Consider the following 12,575-nt stretch of genomic DNA (forward strand, 5'->3'; position numbering starts at 1 on the left):
AGTGCTTGATAGGAATTATAAAAAGGTATAAAATATTAAATCCAACAACATGTACTAGTGTAACCCAGAACTGAGGATGCGTATAGGTCCAGATCAAGCTGTCCTCCATTTTCAGCAGCTTCTCTGAAAACCTACCAGTCTGTTCAATCAAAACAATCTCTCAGTATGGGGCCACTGTTCTGGTTCCAACATTTAACTTTCTTTTGTACCAGTCTGGAGCGTCTTAGCCGGGGCAGGTAAGCAGGAGCCATTAAGATTGAGATGTATTCAAAGAATCCTAGGTGGGGTGGGGTTCAGCTTTCTATGCATCTTTTACGTTCGTGTAAACACGGTCTAGCGTGTTTTAAAAACTCTTTTAAAAACACATTTTTACTCCCTGGCTTTTAGCACAGACTTTATTTGCTCTGCACTGTTTTTATTGTTAGGCCCGAGCAGCGACACCCTTCAAAGGCCTATTGTAATTGCTCTGTTCAGGCACGAGCAGCAATTTTTTCCTCCAAATGAATTGGCATTTTGGGGGCCTTAACATACCCCAAAAGTCACCAAATTTGGCAGACGCATCAGGACTGGTGAAAAATTACGTATTTTAAGGGCGTGGCAAATATTGCAAAAGAAACGGATCAAGAGCTCCACCTAGAAATTTTCAAAATACCCTCCACATTAACCTTAGTTTGTCGTAGAAACATGAAATTTGGTAGGCTTTTCCAATTCTCCAAGATGCACAGAAAACCCTCCGGCACCAACATTGTACGATAAACAGGAAGGCGGCCATTTTGGAATGCCAGCCCAATTCTCACACCTTTTTGGTGGTTTACAGCCTCTGCTTATGAACGAACTCCTCCTACGGATTTCTCTCAATCAGTTTCAAACTTGGCCATTTTGGTCAAAAGACATGGGGGATGCAAAGTTATCTAAACGGTTCATTTCGGAGCATGCTGAAGGGGTGGGACCAGACCTGAAAGTTTGACATCTAGCCATGAAAAACGAAACGCTACACGAAAACTGTCTGAGACATCAAACCTTAAGTGAATGAACCACATCCAGTCCCCTGCAAGACTGAATGGTCAAATCATGATATCACTTAAGCCACGCCCCCTGACAACAGGAAGTATAAAGTTTTACGTTGAACGATCCCTATCTGACCCCTGTTACCTGATCAGCATGATAGTGTGTCCAGTGGCTGAAGACATGTTGGTGCAACTTGATTTCCACCCCTGACAGTTTTGGAAGGAGCATGTGGGCGGCGTGGCGTGGCAAAGTAAGACGTCACGCCGTGGCCATATGTTTGGCTCTAAATTCCACAGTTTTGAACTGAGGTGCACCAAAATCAGTATGATCGATCAATATCCACCCCTTGAACAGGAAGCCATGATAAGTGGCCAACAGCCTCCACAGCGCCCACTAGAATATTTTAAAACCTCAGCCACAAGCCATTTTTTGACCGATAATTCTGAAACTCTGTGAACATCTGTAGGACCTTCTCAGGACGTATGAAAAAGTTTCTTGGAGCTCTGGTCCAAAACCAACAGGAAGTCGGCCATTTTGGGTCAAAGTATAATTTTTGTGTTTTTGAATTGCAAATTTTAACAAATTCCTCCTAGAAATGTTGAAGGATTGCCTTCAAACTTGGTTGATATGCCCTTAAGACATTGGAGAGTAAAAGTTATCTAAAGCTTGTGTTTTCGTATATGTTAAAGGGGCGTGACCAGGCCTCAAAATTTTACTTCACGCCTTAAAATTCCAAACACTATAACTTTCACATTGAAAGACCGAAATGCACGAAACTTGGCATGACTCATCCCTGTTGGATGCCCGACGATCCACTATGGTCATATTTTGATGTCATCAAAGCCTCACCCCCTCAGAACAGGAAGTTTATTTTTTAACTTGGAATGCTCCCTCTTTGACACTATTGACCTTATCAGGATGATTTTGTAATAGAAAACAGATAATATGGTCTGACTTGATTTAAAGCGCCAACCGTTTTTGCTTGAGGATGTGGGCGTGGCGGCGTGGCAAATTAAGAAGTGACGCCGTGGCAATACATTTGGCTCTAAATTGCACAGATTTCAGCCGAGGTGCACCAAAATCACTAGGATCAATCATTATCCGCCTCTTGAACAGGTATCCATGATAAGTGGCTAATAGTCTCCACAGCGCCACCCACATTATTCCTACAGTTATTGCTCAGTGATACAGCATCTGATCTGCACCAGATTTATTGTGCGTCTTCAGTGAGGACTTTTAGACACATTGATACAGTGGTTTAACATATGACTCTAGTGCGCCTCCTAGATTATTCCAACAGTCATATCTCAATGATACATCATCCTGTCCACAACAGATTTTTGGTGCGTCATCTGTGAGCATTTCTAGACCCACTGGTATTGTTGTTTAACATTACACTTTAGATGCACTTTAGATTATTCAAACTGTTATATCTCAATGATATATTATTCGATCTGCACCAGATTTTTTGTGCATGATCAGTGAGCACTTCTATATACATTTGTGTTGTTATTTAACATTTGACTCGAGTGTGCCCCCTACATTATTCCAAAAGTTATATCTCAGTGATATATCATCTGATCTGAACTAGATTTGGGGTGCATCATTTGTGAACACTTATAGACACATTGGTGTTGTTTTTTAACTTTTGACTACAGTGCACCCCCTACATTATTCCAACAGTTATATCTCAGTGAAATATCATCCAATATGTACCAGATTTATTGTGCATGATTAGTGAGCACTTATAGACACATTGCTATTGTTCTTTAACATTTGACTCAAATGTGCCCCATAAATTATTGAAACTGTTATATCAGTGATACATCATCCAATCACAACCAGATTTTTTATGCATAATCAGTGAGCACGTCTAGACACATTGATATTGATAACATATGACACATGATTCCTACACATTTCTGTTTAATTCCATTGCAGAAAAACGCTCATCTTGAAAACTCCAAGCATTCACTATTTAAACCCTAAATGCAGAGGGCATTAGTGTACCACTGGTTAAAGCCCGTTTTTCCCTGGACTGTGGTTATTAACAACTAACTGCAGACATAAAGTTTAGGAAATAATTTGGCTTTTTACTTGGAATTCGACTGAACTGAGTGTTCCAAAGATTTAGATACCTCAGAGTACTGCAAATACACAGAAAATTACAGACTATTCATGATTTTCACCAACAGCCCTGCTGAGTGTCAGTAACTGTCCCATGCCCTGAGAATGACTCCACCGCTCTCATTGTTTAGCATGTTGGCCTTTCTGATGGATGTTTGTCTGCTGGATAAGGTGGTCCTGTGCTTTCTTCAGGTTCTCAGCAGGCTGGCAGACAGTTAGAGGAAGAGGGGTGAGCATCTCCTCTGCCTCTGCATCAGATAATAGAACCACCATCTCATCATGTCACAGAGCAGGAGATAAAACCAGCCTCCTCTTCACAGATCATACATCAACATTAGACCAGTTGACACTAGGAAACAGCAGAGCATGCTGGGAAGATGCCATATCTCGAAAGATGGAGCTCTCTGTTCTGATAAGTGTGCACATAAATTTAGGTATACATCTGACAAGTCGGTTTCAATTTACCCAAGATGTAGGAACTGTGTGCACCCCCGTTACATTTACATAATGTTTAAAATGACTATTTTAAATTTTGTTTGACACCAGCATCCAGTGAAAAATTAAAAACAAAAAAGCCTGATATATATTGTCTGTATTATCATTGGTGAACTTTATCAAAGTGTGTGAGTGTGTGTGACTTCTGAACTTAACTAAACGTCTGGGACCTGAGACAGCCTGACAAGTACACATTTAGCTGCATCCATTAAAAACCTTGGTGTTATTGTTTATTAGGACATGTCTTTTATTCCCCACATTAAAAATGTTACTAGAATCATCGTCTTCCACCTGCGTAATATCGCAGAAATTAGAAACATCTTAACTAAAATTAATGCCAAAAAAGTGGTCCATGTATTTGTCATGTCTAGACTGGACTACTACAAATATTTATTATCTGGGTGTCCAAATACTACTTTAAAAAGTCTTAGTTTAATACAAAATGTTGCTGCTAGTCCTAACTATAGAATTTATCAAAAATGAAAGTCTTGAACCCAGTTTTAAAACTGGACAATGTGTCAGCCTCACGGACAAAAATGGAAGTTGGTTCCACAAGAGAAGGAGCCTGATAACTACAAGATTTTGCCATTTTCCCATTCCCATCTCCCATTTTGCTTTTGGAAACTCTAGGGATCACAAGTAAACCTGCAGTCTGAGATTGAAGTGCTCTTTTAGGAAAATATGAAACAATAAGATATGTAATATAAGCTGGAGCTAAGTTGTTGAGAGCTTTGTAGGTTAGAAGTAACATTTTGAATACAATTCTGGATTTGACAGAAGCCAGTGGAGAGAAGCTAAAACGGGAGAGAAATGATCTCTCCTACTAAATCTCTAGTTAGGGTTGGCTTGGTTTCCTGAGCTACTGTATACCTTATCCTATGCTGCTATAGGCTTAGACGACTGGAGGCCATTTCACCACAATTCATCAAATGAATACTTACTAATGAATAAATGGTAAATGGACTGTACTGTACTTATATAGCACCTTTCTGTTTTATTTCAAGATACTCAAAGCACTTTACACTACAATCTGTGTCCTCATTTAACCATTCATACAGCACTCTATTAGATCTCAACATTGCTAATTGAACAAATCATTCCAAAGAGACTAGTCAGTGCTTTATCATATTCACACACTGATGGGACACACATCAGAGACTATGAGGGGTTCAGTGTCTTGCCCAGGGACACTTCAGCATGTGACTGCTGGTGGATTCGAACCCCCAACTCTCACATTGGAGGACGACTGCTCAAAGCACTCAGCCACAGCCTCCCCAAAATATAAAATGAATAATTTGTATTTGTAATGTTTATATCTTAACGTTTTTCTTTTTTTATCTTTCCTCCTCGTGAAGACCTGCTCATCTCCTCGCCGCACATTCTAGACCTGTCATTCCGTGTCCGTTTCTCCCTCCTGTCTTCTTGAACCCAACCAGTCAAAGCAAATAGTTGCTCATCCTGAGTCTAGTTCTGCTGTTAAAAGGGATTTTTTTTTCCTTTCCACTGTTGCCTTGTGCTTTCTCAGGATGGGGGCTGTGATGAAGTGAAGACTCAACACGTCTGCTGGCTTCCTTCCTTCCTTAGATAGATAAATGTTACCATTTGGCATTTATAGTATGTGAATGTTTCTGTTCAGTGCCCTGAGATAACTTCTGTTGTGACTTGGCTCTATATATGTAAATAAACTGAATTTAATTTCATTGAACCCCTCATTACATTCTTCAGCTGGGAATCGAACTGCATCTTGGTCATATTTTTTTGTCGGACTGCATGTGCGCATATCTTTGGGATCAACCAGTTTGATTTTTCAGAAGCTCTTGATCATTCTGAGGACATCTTTAAAGGTCCTCACCTTCTGTCTCAGCAAACAAACACCAGTTTTTCTGTTCTCTCTGCAAGATGCCAGAAACACACACACAACAACTCACACTCACGGACACTTACGCCAAGCTTGATACTTCTCTGAGCTGAGCAGTTCCTAGTCCCAGCCTGACAAGCACTTTACATCAGCATCTCATTGTATCACTCCACAGTTCCTCCTTGTGTTCTCAACCTTTCAGACCTGATTATTCCTGATTGTTCTGTTATACTTGAAGCATACCGGAGCCACCTGTCATGCCTCTCACCACTTAACTAAATGTGGTTTTCATTTCCTGGACATGATTTTGATCTCTCCTCTGAAGTGAACTGCTTTCTTCTGTTTGCCCAACACACACACTGACTTGCAAAGGGGAACTGTTTATTTGAAGAACTGGAACTCACACTGTCTCCCAACAAGCTCCCACTCCAGAGCACCATAGCTTTAATTGCTGCAGTTTTAAATGAGGCTCTATTAAAATGAATGACCTTCATTAAACTAGTATTAGGGGACAAATGCCTTCACTATAGCCGGAACATGCAGGGGTGTGTGTGTGTGTGTGTGTGTTGGGGGGGGGGGGGGGGACTTGTCCAGACTTACAAGTGCCTGTATAAACAGCTCTGCAGGTTTCGCCCCCTTCGAGCGAAGCCCCACTGCAACTGCCATCTAGATTACAACCACCTGGCTGGACGTCCAGCTCAACCCCACATCAAACATTTTAATCTTGAATGAAATTCATTTATATGTTGTGATAATTGTTCTTAATTGTTTCTTTGAAGGTGAGTGAGGCCAGCAGCATCTGGCTGACATATGGCTTGTGAGAGCAACTTTGTGCTCAGCAAGAAACCATGGGCCTGATCGGATATCCATTGTAGTCCGAGCCATATGTCCAAATCAACTGTTCGGAGAGAGAAGGTCCCTTTCTCCATGTGTGCTCGAGTAAATGTGTGCTACTTCATATTAGGAATATATTAGTGACAACTTGTTCAGCAGAGTTTCCTCCTGAGCCTTGGTCAAAGCTTACATACCAGTTTCTTAACTTTGGAACAATCACAAAAGGGAAAAATAGAGTAAGTTAACGATGAGCTAAAAACATCACTAAAGACATTTTGGGGCAGCTGTGGCTGAGTGGTTAGAGCAGTCATCCTCCAATGCGAGAGTTGGGGGTTCTAATCCACTAGCAGTCACATGCTGAAGTGTCCCTGGGCAAGACACTGAACCCCTCATAGCCTTTAATGTGTGTCCCATCAGTGTATGCATGTGATCTAAAGCACTGATTAGTCTCTTTAGAGTGATTTGTTCAATTAGCTTTGTAGAGACCTAGTAGAGTGCTATATGAATGGGTAAATGAGTGTTGTAAAGCACTTTGAGTATCTTGAAATAAGATAGATGTTCTATAAGTACAGTCCATTTACCATTTACATTTCGAATTTTGTGCCAATGCAGCTAATGCCCAAAATTCCATGAAAACATTGTAATATTAAAAAAAAAAAAGATCAAATAAATACATTTGGGTGTATAAACTGTCAGAAGCTCAGGAGACCCAGATAATGTGAGACCAAGATGAAGCAAGACTTGACAAGGTCAAAGTTAAACAGTGTTTATAATTTACAGTGATAATGAAACAACAGCTTGTTTCTCCACAGGAACCCTGGAAGGCAAGGATGGGTGTCAGGTAGGTGATCACTGTGATATAGGATTTTGGTTTTGATTCCAGTTTGTTTGGTTCTTACAGGTTTGGTTGATGAGGAGTGCTTGCTTGTCCAATGGTCAAAGCAGTGGAATATAGGCAAGTGGTTGGAGGGCGAGGAGACTCAGGAGGCAACGAGGTCCAAGGAAAACCCGACACAGAGAAGCACGAGGAGATCAGGTACTGTCGTACACAAAAGGAGAACAGGAGTTAGACAAGATTTTTCTTATCATAACCAGGCCAGAAGCATACTACCATGAGGAAGGTGAATGCTCCAGCTGAGTAGAGCTCGACTGCAGCCTTATATAGTGATGGATCCTTGATGGTGAGACGACCTGCAGGTGTTGATCATTAGCAGCCAACTTGAATCCAAGAGCTGCAGAAGGTCGAACTCTCACTGTAAACCCCCCCCCCCCCCCCCAAACAAAAAAAAAAAAAAAAAGAATTGTCTCTCGACGACCTGTACCGTTTCTCAGGGTGGGCCCTGAAAAAGGCTAAGATGAGGCTGGGGTCGAGGATAAAGGAGCGTGGTATCCAGGATCTCTCCTCTGGGCCATAACCCTCCCAGTCCACCAGGTACTGAAAACCTTGGCCCCAGCGTCTCCGCCAGACCTGAGAAATGAACTGTGGACCCCTGTCAGAGATGACACCGGACGGGATGCCATGGATCCGGAATACGTTTTGGACCAAGAGTTGGGCAGTTTCAAGGGAGGATGTAGCTTTGGTAAGGGAATGAAATGTGCTGCCTTGGAGAACCTATATGGTGAGGATGACAGTGTTACCTTCGGATGGAGGAAGGCCGGTGATGAAATCTAGGGAGATGTGGGACCAAGGTCTGCTAGAGGGTCGGTAGAGGCTGTAGAAGTCCTATAGGAGGTTGGTTGCCTGGTTTGTTTCTTGCACAGGTGGAACAAAGTCTTTTATGTCTTTTGTCAAGTATGGCCACCAAAAATGTTTTCTTGCTGATGACAGCATGTGAGAGACACCAGGATCAAAAGAAAGCTTGTTATTATGTAGCCAAGTTAATACCTGTGACCGGAAGGTACGAAGAGGGTTCCCATGGAGCTTGTGCCAGGATCGAGTTCCAGCCTTTGTGCCTCACAGATCTCCTTCACAGTGGTCCATGTGCGAGCACCCACCACACAGGAGGAAGGAATAATGCTCTCAGAATCATCACCAGCGTCTGGGGGAGAATACTGCCGGGAGAATGCTTTAGACTTGACGTTCTTATAACTTGGATGGAAAGTCAAAACTTAATTAAACGACTGAAAAACAAAGACCATCGAGCTTGTCTGGAATTCAAAATCTTACTTCTAACCTACAAAGCTCTCAACAACCTGGCTCCATCTTATATTACAGACCTTATTGTTCCATATCTTTCTAACAGAGCACTTCGCTCTCAGACTGCAGGTTTACTTGTGGTTCCTAGAATTTACAAAAACAGAATGGGAAGCAGATCTTTCAGTTATCAGGCTCCTCTCTTGTGGAACCAACTTCCAATCTCTGCCTGTGAGGCTGACACATTATCCAGTATTAAAACTAGGCTTAAGACTTTTTTTTTTTTGCTAAATCCTATAGTTAGGGTCGGCTTGGGTTTCCTGAGCTGTCCCTTAGTTATGCTACTATAGGCTTAGACTCTGGAGGACAAACTTACCACAATTTTCACTCTGCTACTGTCTTTACTTACTCTGCTCAACCTGTTTTGTATTTGTAATTATTTTTTCTATCCTTAACATGTGTTTTTATTTGTCTTTCAGATACACCTGGACCTATATCTGGACCTACCATTCTGTGTTCGTCTGTCTCTCCTTCCTGTCCTCTCAACTAGCCAGTAAAAGCAGATGGCTGCTTGTCCTGAGCCTGGTTCTGCTGGAGGTTTCTTCCTTTTAAAAGGGAGTTTTTCCTTTCCACTGTTGCCACTGTGCTTGTTCAGGATGGGAGACTGCAACAAAGCCAAGATTCAACTTGTCTGCTGGATTCCTTAGATAGAGAACTTTGTTGTGATTTGGCACTATATAAACTGAATTGAAAATTGAATTGAATTGGAGATCAAGTGTTTAGCATCTCTGATATACGTCAGGTTCTTGTGGTCCATCCATATAAGAAAAGGTGTATTTGTGCCTTCTAGCCAATGTCTCCACTCCTCTTGCGCTAATTTCACTCCAAGTAATTCCCTATTACCCCCGTCATAATTCTTCTCAGCAGAAGAAAGGCGTTTGGAGAAGAATGTGCAGGGGTGAATCTTGTTATCAGAGGCCATCACCTCTGGAAGCCTTGACTGAGCTGTGCGAGAAATTCTTGCATTCCTTTTTGGAAAAAATTGCGACCACCCGGGCTCTCATTTCCCTTCCAATTCATGACCCATCCATCCCACCTCAAGCTGTAGCTCTATTTGACCATTTTGAACCCATCACTCTATCTTCTCTAGAGCAGGTCATGTGCAGATTGAAATCATCTGGTTCCCCCTTTGATGTGGTCCCCCCTCGACTACTAAAGGAGGTTTTTCCTACTCTAGGTCCGTCCATTCTTGCTATAGTAAACAGTAGTTTATCCACTGGCATTTTGCCAAAAACCTTTAAACATGCTGCTGTCCAGCCTCTCCTGAAAAAAACCAAACCTTGACCCCTCTGTCGTATCCAACTTCCGTCCTGTCTCCAGACTCCAATTTGTTTCTAAACTAATCAGGATGATCCTGTGTTAGAAGACAGATAAAATGGTTTGACTTGATTTAAATTGCAAACCATTTTTGTTGGAGGATGTGGGCGTGGCGGCGTGGCGAATCAAGAAGTGATGCTGTTGCAATACATTTGGCTCTAGAAGACACAGATTTCAGCCGAGGTGCACCAAAATTACTTTGATCAATCATTATTCACCCTTTGAACAAGTATCCATGATAAGTGAGCAATAGCCTCCAGAGTGCCACCTATATTATTCCTACAGTTATAGCTCAGTGATGCATCATCCAATCTGCACCACATTTATTCTGCATGATCAGTGAGCACTTCTAGACACATTGATATTGTTGTTTAACATCTGACTCTAGTGTGCCCCCCAGATTATTCCAAAAGTTAGATCTCAAGGATACATCATCCAATATGTACCAGATTTATTGTGCCTGATCAGTGAGCACTAGTAGACACATTGGTATTGTTCTTTAACATTTGACTCAAGTGCGCCCCCTAGATTCTTCCAACAGTTATATCTCAGTGATACATCAAACGATCTGGGCCAGATTTTTGGTGTGTCATTAGTGAGCATTTCTAGACACATTGGTATTGTTGTTTTACTTTTGACTCTAGTGCGCCCCCTACATTATTCAAACTGTTATATCTCAGTGATATATTATCTGAACTACACCAGATTTTTGGTGCATACTTATTGAACACTTGTTTGCACATTGGGGTTGTTCTTTACCATTTGACTCAAGTGCACCCCCTAGATTTTTCCAACTGTTATATCTCAGTGATACATCATACGATCTGGGCCAGATTTTTGGTGTGTCATTATTGAGCATTTCTAGACACATTGGTGTTGTTGTTTTACTTTTGACTCAAGTGCACCCCCTAGATTATTCCAACTGTTTTATCTCAGTGATACATTATCCGATCTGAACCAGATTTTTTGTGCGTAATATGTGAGCACGTCTAGACACATTGATATTGTGGTTTAAAACATGACTCAAGAGTGCCCCTAGATTATTTAATCAGTTATAGCTCGATTAATTATCATCCATTATGTACCAGATTTATTATGCATGATCAGTGAGCCCTTCTAGACACATCAGTGTTATTTCTAAAAAAGTTAAATCTGGTCCTCTGGACATTCAAAAAAAAAAAAACAAAGCAAAACAAAAAAAAAAACGTAGAAACGTTTCGTCTCTCATCCGAGAGACTTCCTCAGTCTGAGGTGCTGTATTCAGCTCAGTCCCTTAAATAGCACCTTCTCAGAGTGGATCAACCAGTTTTGCTGCTGACAACCAAAACCAGCTGATCACATGCTCAAGAAGGACCATCAGCCTAACAATGGATCATTAGCACACTGATGGCTGTTTACTATTCACAGAGTGCTGAGTGATACTAGCAATCACAGCATTGTAAGAGGGGGACAATTGAACACGTAGGCCTCCACCCCTGTTTAACGATGGACGGTTTCTTTTCACAAAGATGACCTCCTTTATTCCTCTCTCAAACCATCGTTCCTCTCTATCCAGGATGTGCACATCTTCATCTCTGAAAGAGTGACCGCTGGCCTGGAGATGAGTGTAGACCGCAGAGTCCTGGGCTGATGATGTTGATCTTCTGTGCTGGGCCATCCATTTGGCCAGTGGCTATTTTGTTTCCCCGATGTAAGACTGATCACAGCCCTCCTGACACTGAACATCATACACAACATTACTCTGTTTGTGCCGGGGGACTGGATCTTTGGGATGAACCAGTCTTTGCCGTAATGTATTTTGGGGTTTAAAAGCCACTGGGACGTTATGTTTAGAAAATAAACGTCTCAGTTTCTCTGATGACATCCCTCACCTTAACCGCAGTCATCATGGAGACTGATGAAACAATGGTCTCTTTTGATGTCACATCACTCTATACATGCATTCCTGTTGATGATGCAGTAGAGGTGGTCAGTTTAAAATTAAAATCAGACACCACTCTGAGCAGCAGGACCACGCTTTCCACAGAACAACAGTGTCAACTCTTGAAACTGTGCCTGCAGTCAACCTACTTCACATATGGGGAGCAATATTATAGGCAGAAACATGGGTGTGCTATGGGGTCTCCAGTTTCTCCTATTGTTGCCAACCTGTACATTGAGGAGGTAGAAAAGAGAGCCTTGACGTCCTTTTCAAGGACACCACCAAGTCATTGGTTCAGGTATGTTGACGACACCTGGGTTAAAATTAAATCTCAGGAAGTCCAACATTTTACTGACCACATCAACTCTGTGGATAAAAACATCAAGTTCACACGAGAAGATGAAAAAAATGGGAAGTTGGCTTTCTTGGACTGTGAGGTCTCAGTCTCTGATAGAGGACATTTGCAAACTGAGGTGTACCGCAAACCCACCCACACAGACCAGTATTTGCAGTTTGACTCTGTAGATGAACATATCCTGAGATATTCACCTGATTAAAACGGATTCTTTCATTTTTCTGGACTGAATATAAACGTGCATTGAATTTAATAAAATGTAACGTGAGACGTTATTTATCTTTGACCCATCAAAATGAATGTGGTCATTTATTTACAGAATCAAAGTTTAACATCAAACATTTACATTAATTTGGCAAAATATGAAAATAACAACATAATTAATCAGCAAGCTGTACAATTATGATCAACCACACGGTGGTGATTGGAAGACTTTACACAGACATTTCTAAAATATCTGGAATGA

This window comes from Nematolebias whitei, chromosome 3, assembly GCF_014905685.2.
Source record: "Nematolebias whitei isolate Nwh7 chromosome 3, NemWhi1, whole genome shotgun sequence".
NCBI classification, from domain to species: Eukaryota; Metazoa; Chordata; class Actinopteri; order Cyprinodontiformes; family Rivulidae; genus Nematolebias; species Nematolebias whitei.